This window comes from Lipotes vexillifer, unplaced genomic scaffold (genome assembly GCF_000442215.2).
Source record: "Lipotes vexillifer unplaced genomic scaffold, Lipotes_vexillifer_v1.1 scaffold314, whole genome shotgun sequence".
NCBI lineage: Eukaryota > Metazoa > Chordata > Mammalia > Artiodactyla > Lipotidae > Lipotes > Lipotes vexillifer.
Window position 1 is genome coordinate 808,859 of NW_006777107.1, and position 7,423 is coordinate 816,281.

At 39.3% G+C, this 7,423-nt stretch overlaps 1 protein-coding gene across 6 annotated transcripts in view; it reads right to left on the reverse strand.

The window, feature by feature from the left end:
- The window catches only part of ST7 (suppression of tumorigenicity 7), a 254,016-nt gene that overhangs the window by 56,950 nt on the left and 189,643 nt on the right, over positions 1-7,423 (reverse strand). The window lies entirely within an intron of this gene.

Consider the following 7,423-nt stretch of genomic DNA (forward strand, 5'->3'; position numbering starts at 1 on the left):
AAAAAAAAAAAAAAAAAAAAAGGCACTACTCTTTTGAGCAGCCTGGTGACCAAGTTAAGGAGAAAAAGTAGGAAAATAACTAGAAGGTGATATGTGTTGAGAAAATTTGTAGGTAGTGAGACAGGGAATGTTAGTAAAAGAAGAGGATGTTCAGGAGTTCCTGCCTGGTGGTCTCAATAAAACAGAAGTCAAGATTATCTTCTGAGACTGAGGGAACAGGTGGCAGGGAGGAAATAGGAAGACAGCGGTGAAAGTGTAGAACAATCAAGGATTGCAGAGGCCATCTTGGGGCCCTAACAGACTGGAGACCATGAATTTACAGAGGTTATAACTGGCACTGTTGTCAAGTTTCAGCTAACAGTGCTCAGCAGCCCAGGTACAGTGGCAAAGATGTCAAATGATGAGGTTGAGCCTGGGAAGACTGAATTAGATTCAATGAGAAGTCAAGAAGAGGACTGACTAGAATGGTGAAAGAATGATTAAAGGAACGGCCTCAGGTTCTCGACAGCATGGGGAGGAAGGGAGGTCCAAAGAGAGTTAAAAGATATAATAATGAATTTCACTGGAAAACAAAGAGAAAGAAGACAGGACCAAGAATTTCAGAGTAAAATCTTATCTTCAAGAAAAATAAATCTCACCTTAAGAAAAAGATAACCAGGTTCTTTATAAAGCAAAGACACACACACACACACACACACACACACACACACACACACACACACACGCCTATTTATATATATATATGTGTGTGTATGTATGTATTGATGTATACGTATATATCCTCTATTTAATCTCCTAAATGGATAACTGTTTTCTGTTATAACACAATGACCTCTAAAAAAGTGATACCTCTTTTTTTTTTGCGGTACGCAGGCCTCTCACTGTTGTGGCCTCTCCGGTTGAGGAGCACAGGCTCCAGACACGCAGGCTCAGTGGCCATGGCTCACGGGCCTAGCCGCTCCGAGGCATGTGGGATCTTCCCGGACCGGGGCACAAACCTGTGTCCCCTGCATCGGCAGGCGGACTCTCAACCACTGAGCCACCAGGGAAGCCCCGATACCTCTTTTTTTGATGTCAAAATATTTAAAGCAATTGTGCTGAGAGAAATAATACTCAAAAATAGGCTAATTTACTGTTAAGCAAGAAACCAGTGGATATGTTGCATTGACTATCCACTTCTTCCAAGTTATAAAATCTTTGCCATATTGTTTTGTTTTTTTAAAGCCAAGAACATTTAGCATATCTCTAAAAATAAGTAATTTTCTGCCGCTCCAAAGCATCATATTACCAACGAATAACACCTATCAAAATGATTATGTCTTCAATAAGCCTGTCTGAACCCCCTAGAGACAGCCTGCAGTATTTTCATTGCTAGTAAAGTAAGTGAATAAGGCTGTATCCCACATTGTTGATGTTCTGTAACCAATAAAAGTATTTCTTGTTCTGGTTCACTTTGATTCTGGCTGACATCACCTTTTGATTTTTTTTCCCTTTATAATTAGTGCTTGTTAGAATTAAATCTCTCTGTCGTTCAGCATTTGGCAACACAATCAAGACATTCTCTAACCTGCAACATTTAAACATTTACCATTTTCAACCACTTCTTCAGATAAAGGTCAAACTTCAAGGACACAAATCATATTCTATAATTTAAAAAGTGCAACTCCAAATATTAGTATGCTGAAGCTTAAAAACTGAGAGGGGGGTCTAATTAAAATCCAATGAGACTAAGAGCAAACATGGAGGTCTTGGCTTGTTTAAACAGAACTTGAAGTAAGATGCTAGGAGTCTGGGCAGCAATGCTTTTGCTGGAAGCTTGGACAGAGTATACCATGTCCAAAAAAATAATCACCAATAAAGGATTTTAAACATGGCAAATAGCAAATGTTGGAGAGGTAATCGAAGTCATATGACAATTTGGAAATCTAGCTTTGCTTCTTGAATATAAACAAGAAGAAAAAGTGAACCTTCTGCTGCCCCATCTCACTCTAGCTCGCACCTGGCCCTCTCCAGCCCTTCGCAACAAGCTCTCTTAGAAAAAAGCCATGAATGTTCTACTCGCGCAGCTCCCTTCAGTCCTCACTGCAAGCTACAATCTGGCTTCCAGCCCCACAATTCCTCTGAATCTGTTCATTCCACATTTCCAGGTGACTTAATTTGCTCCTGTGGACGCCCTCCAGTCCTTTTCTTGCTTGACCTCTGCAACATTTGACAGTTTGATGACTTTTTCCTTGAAACTCTTGTGTCTCTTGGCTTCCTCAACACCATTCTCTTCTGGTTTTCTTTGTACTTATCTTCTAGCTCCTTCTCTAGTTTCCCCCTTGTCTGCTACTTAGGAGAAGGCTGTCTCCCTGGTTATGCCCCAAGTGCCCTTCACATAAACACCCTCATCTCTAGGATACTTCCGTGTCCAGGGTCTCAATACCACCACCTTTGTGGGGATGGCTCCCACATCCTCACATCCTTCTCTGACCTCTCTCCTAAGCCATTATATCAATTTATAAACTATCTCCCTGACAGTTTTACCCGATCCATCTAATACTGGGCTCATAAATTTCTCCTCCCCACGCCAACCCTTCAAACCTGTTTTTCCCCATAGTACTTCCTATTTCGGAAAAGAACCATTAAGCCCCACTAACCTCTTCGCCCTACCCACAATAGCCACCTTAGAGGTCCCTAAACCCCTGAATTCATATGTAAAAACTGCTGGTAGTTTTCATCAGGTTCAAAGAAAGCTCTGTCATGCAAACAAATACATAAACATAAAACAAGCAAACACTTTAAGAATCATTATCATTTCCTCTTTTCTCTGGCCTTGCTGCCAATAACTTAGTTTATGCCCTTACACTTGGCCTAAACTGCTCAAATAGCATCTTCCTCTGCTTACTTCTAGATCATCTTTTTCCAGCCCACCCTTCACATTACTGTCATAATGGCTTTTCAAATAAACACACTTGAGTCCATCTCAAGCCTGCTTAAAAGGCAACCACTGACGTGGTTGGACGTATCCTAAGGAAATATGCAGATGCGAATATAAAGTTACAAGCAAGATTGTCTTTCACGACATTATTTATAGTAGTGAAAAATGCAAGCAACTTAAAACTTTATCTATTATGAGGCATTTATATAAAATAAGATATAGTCATCTATTGGGCTATGATATACAGTCATTAGTAGCTAAATTCTCAAATAATTATTAATGGCATGGCCTTGGAAATGCAGACACATGACATAACATTAGAAAAAGTAAGATACAAACCAAATAACACAATAAGATCAAGCTTTTCTTTTGTATCTATGCATAGAAACATACTTGGTTACAAACATACCAAAATGTTTACTAGTAGTTATTTCTGGTTAGTGAGATTAAAGGTGATTTTTATTTCTTCCTTCATTTTTACCATAGGTTGTAATACTTTTAAAAGGAGTATGTGTACATTCTATAAACGGGGGTGGAAAAACTGTTTTTGAGAATATTGACTTCTCTGAGAACTATGAAACATTGATAAAGGAAATTGAAGATGATTTAAAGAAATGGAAAGCTATCCCATGCTCTTGGATTGAAAGAATTCATACTGTTAAAATGGGCATACTACCCAAAGCAATCTACAGTTTTAATGTGATCCTTATCAAATTACCCATGACATTCTTCACAAAACTAGAACAAATAATCCTAAAATTTATATGGAACCACAAAAGACCCGGAATTGTCAAAGCAATCCTGAGGAAAAAGAACAAAGCTGGAGGCATAACCCTCCCAGACTTCAGACAATACTACAAAGCTACAGTAATCAAAATAGCATGGTACTGGCACAAAAACAGACATATTGATCAATGCAACAGAACAGAGAGCCCAGAAATAAACCCACACACCTATGATCAATTAATCTTTGACAAAGGAGGCAAGAATATACAATGGAGAAAAGACAATCTCTTCAGCAAGTGGTGCTGGGAAAGCTGGACAGCCACATGTAAATCAATGAAGTTAGAACACACCCTCACACCATATACAAAAATGAACTCAAAATGGCTTAAAGACTTGAATATAAGACATGATACCATAAAACTCCTAAAAGAGAACATAGGCAAAACCTTCTCTGACATAAATTGTAGTAATGTTTTCTTAGGTCAGTCTCCCAAGAGAATAGAAATAAAAGCAAAAATTTAAAAATGGGACCTAATTAAACTTAAAAGCTTTTGCACAGCAAAGGAAACCATCAAGAAAACAAAAAGACAACCTATGGAATGGGAGAAAATATTTGCAAGTGGTGCAACTGACAAGGGCTTAATTTCCAAAATATACAAACAGCTCATATAGCTCAATATCAAAAAAACCCAAACAACCCAATTAAAAAATCGGCCAAAGACCTAAACAGACATTTCTCCAAAGAAGACATACAATGGCCAACAGGCACATGAAAAAATGCTCAACACTGCTAATTATGAGACAAATGCAAATCAAAACTACAATAAGGTATTACCTCACACCACTCAGAATGGCCATCATCAAAAAGTCTACAAATAATAAATGCTAGAAAGGGTGTGGAGAAAAGGGAACCCTCCTATACTGTTGGTGAGAATATAAATTGGTGCAGCCACTACGGAGAACAGTATGGAGGTTCCTTCAAAAACCAAAAATAGGGTTACTGATATGATCCAGCAATCCCACTCCTGGGCATATATCTGGAAAAGATGAAAACTCAAATTCAAAAAAATACATGCACCCCAATGTTCACAGCAGCACTATTTACAATGGCCAAGACATGCAAGCAACTTAAGTGTCCATTGGCAAATGAGTGGATAAAGAAGATGTGGTATATATGTAATGGAATATTACTCAGCCATAAAAAAAGAATGAAATAATATCACTTGCAGCAACATGGACAGACCTAGAGGTTATACTAAGTGAAGTAAGTCAAACAGAGAAAGACAAATATCACATGATATCACTTATAAGTGGAACCTAAAAAAAATGATAGAAATGAACTTATTTACAAAACAGACTCATAGAAAACAAACTTATGGTTACCAAAGGGGAAAAGGGGGAGTAGGGATAAATTAGGAGTTTGGGACTAACAGATACACACTACTATATATGAAACAGATGAACAATAAGGACCTACTGTATAGCACAGGGTACTATATTCAATATCTTGTAACAACCTATAATGGAAAAGAATCTGAAAAAGAATATATATATGTATATATATAATATATATATATACATATATATATATATGTATGTATCTGTATTAACTAAGTCACTTTGCTGTATACCTGAAACTAACACAATATTATAAATCAACTATACTTCAATAAAAAGGGAGAAAAAAGAACAAAAAAGAATATTGACTTCCCATCAAATTTAGGATATAAAGTCCTTAGCATGGCAAACACAGCCCCTCGTGACCAGTCCCTGTCTGCCGGCCAGCCTCACTTCTAGCCATTTACTAGACACACACTACATCTCGCCATAGAATGGCTTTCAGTTCTTTAAACGAGCCACATTCACTCATATTTCTACCTGTGTGCTCCCTCTCCCTGGGTGCTCTCCCTTCGGCCTCCTGGGTCAATCTGGCCAGGTCCTCAACTTCCAGGAACCCTTACCTGCCCACCCCTGACTCCTGACCTCTTATCCTCCATCTGCCAGGTTAGGTACTCCTGCCCCAAACTCCCAGAGTCCTTGTCACAATGGTCTTCTGGTCCATCTTCCCCATGAGCCTGGGAAGACTGTGAGAGCAGGAACTCTGTCTTATCACTAGGTTCTTGGTCACTGACTGACCCATCGTAGGTGCTCAACACATATTTAATGAATGGAAGGCTTTTTAAAGGCTTTTAACAGTACTCTTCCTTTGGGGTACATGTCATATGTGTGCTGCCACAGGCCTGCTTCAAGCCCTGGGGTCACATATCCCTCAATATGTTCCTCTACCATTTAAAATCTTCCATTGACTTTCAGTATCTGCACCATAGAAAAGGTATAGCTAGAACCCATAAGCTTTGACTCAATGTAAGGAAGAATTTTCTTATACTTAGAGCTGTCTGAAAATGAATAGATGGTGTACAAAGTCTCCATCAATGGAACTTCATAGAGAGAGAGGACGGTCACTGGACAGGGACGCTCAAGAAAAGACAGAGGACCTTTTAAATCCTCTAATTCCAAGGAAAAGCATCCCAACTCCTAAGCATAACTTTCAGGCCCTCCCTCAGCTCAGTGCCAGATGCCTCTTGCCTGCCCCCCGCACCCCGTTGCCGCCGTCTTCTACAGATTAAACTCTAGCCTAGTCGGATCAGACTATTATACACCATCCCCGGAATTCTTTCTACAGTTCCTAGACACTGTGTTTTTGCTCAAACTGTTCTTACCACCTGGAATACCTTTTCGCTTCATTTACAAGGCAGCCTGTCAAAATCACCCCACCCTCCAAAGCCCAGATCAAATGCCACCTCCTAAAGTCACAGCATCATAGAAAGTGGGAGCCAGAAGAGCTCGTGGAGATCATCCAAACACCCTCCTCAGTTTACAGACAGCTCCCTCCCACCCCCGCCCCACCAAACAACAATGAAGGCTGCAAATTTAAGTCATTCAGCCAAGTTAGTGCCAGGACTATGATTCAAATCAGTACTGATTCCAAATTTCAACACATCAGAACACTGTCTCTGGTCTGCCAAGTCTAGGAGAACTAAACCACTTTGCTTATGCTTCTCTGCTATAACACTTCCTTATCTGCTTGGTATTGTGTTTGCATGAATATATGAAGACAGCTATATTACAGAGGAAAGGGCCCTCTATATTTGGAGTTATTCATGAGTTTAAATCTCACTTCTACCACTTACTACCTGTGTGACTTTGTACACATTACATAACCTCTCTGAGCCTTGGTTTTTGTATCTCCTGGGTCTCAGCCCATATGGCATCTTCCCAGACTCTCTCTACCACCTATCTGATGTCATCACTGCACTCACATCACCATTTTCCATTGCTTCTATCACATTCTGAAATCGTCTTATTTATTTACTTATGTAGCTGAATATTAGATAATTTAAAAAGCAAAACAGTAAACAGAGTGACAGTAGGTAATACTATAATTTCACAGATCAGCAAATTTTTTCTGTATAGAGCCAGAGAGCAAATACTTTGGGCTTTGCAAGCCACATGGTCTCTGTTGTGACTACTCAATTTTGACATTACAGCATGAAAGCGGCCATGGACAGTACATAAATGAATGAATGAGGCTAGGTTCCAACAAAACTTAACTTATAAAAACAGGCAGGAGACCAGATTCGGCTGCAGGCCTTAAATTGCCAATCCCTGGTTAACTGGAATAAGTTTCAAAAAACAAAAGGTCTTCATAAAATGAGTTTTATAGTGATATTACATTTGAAAAACAAAGCGTCTCTCTCACACACAGCTGGTTCAGCA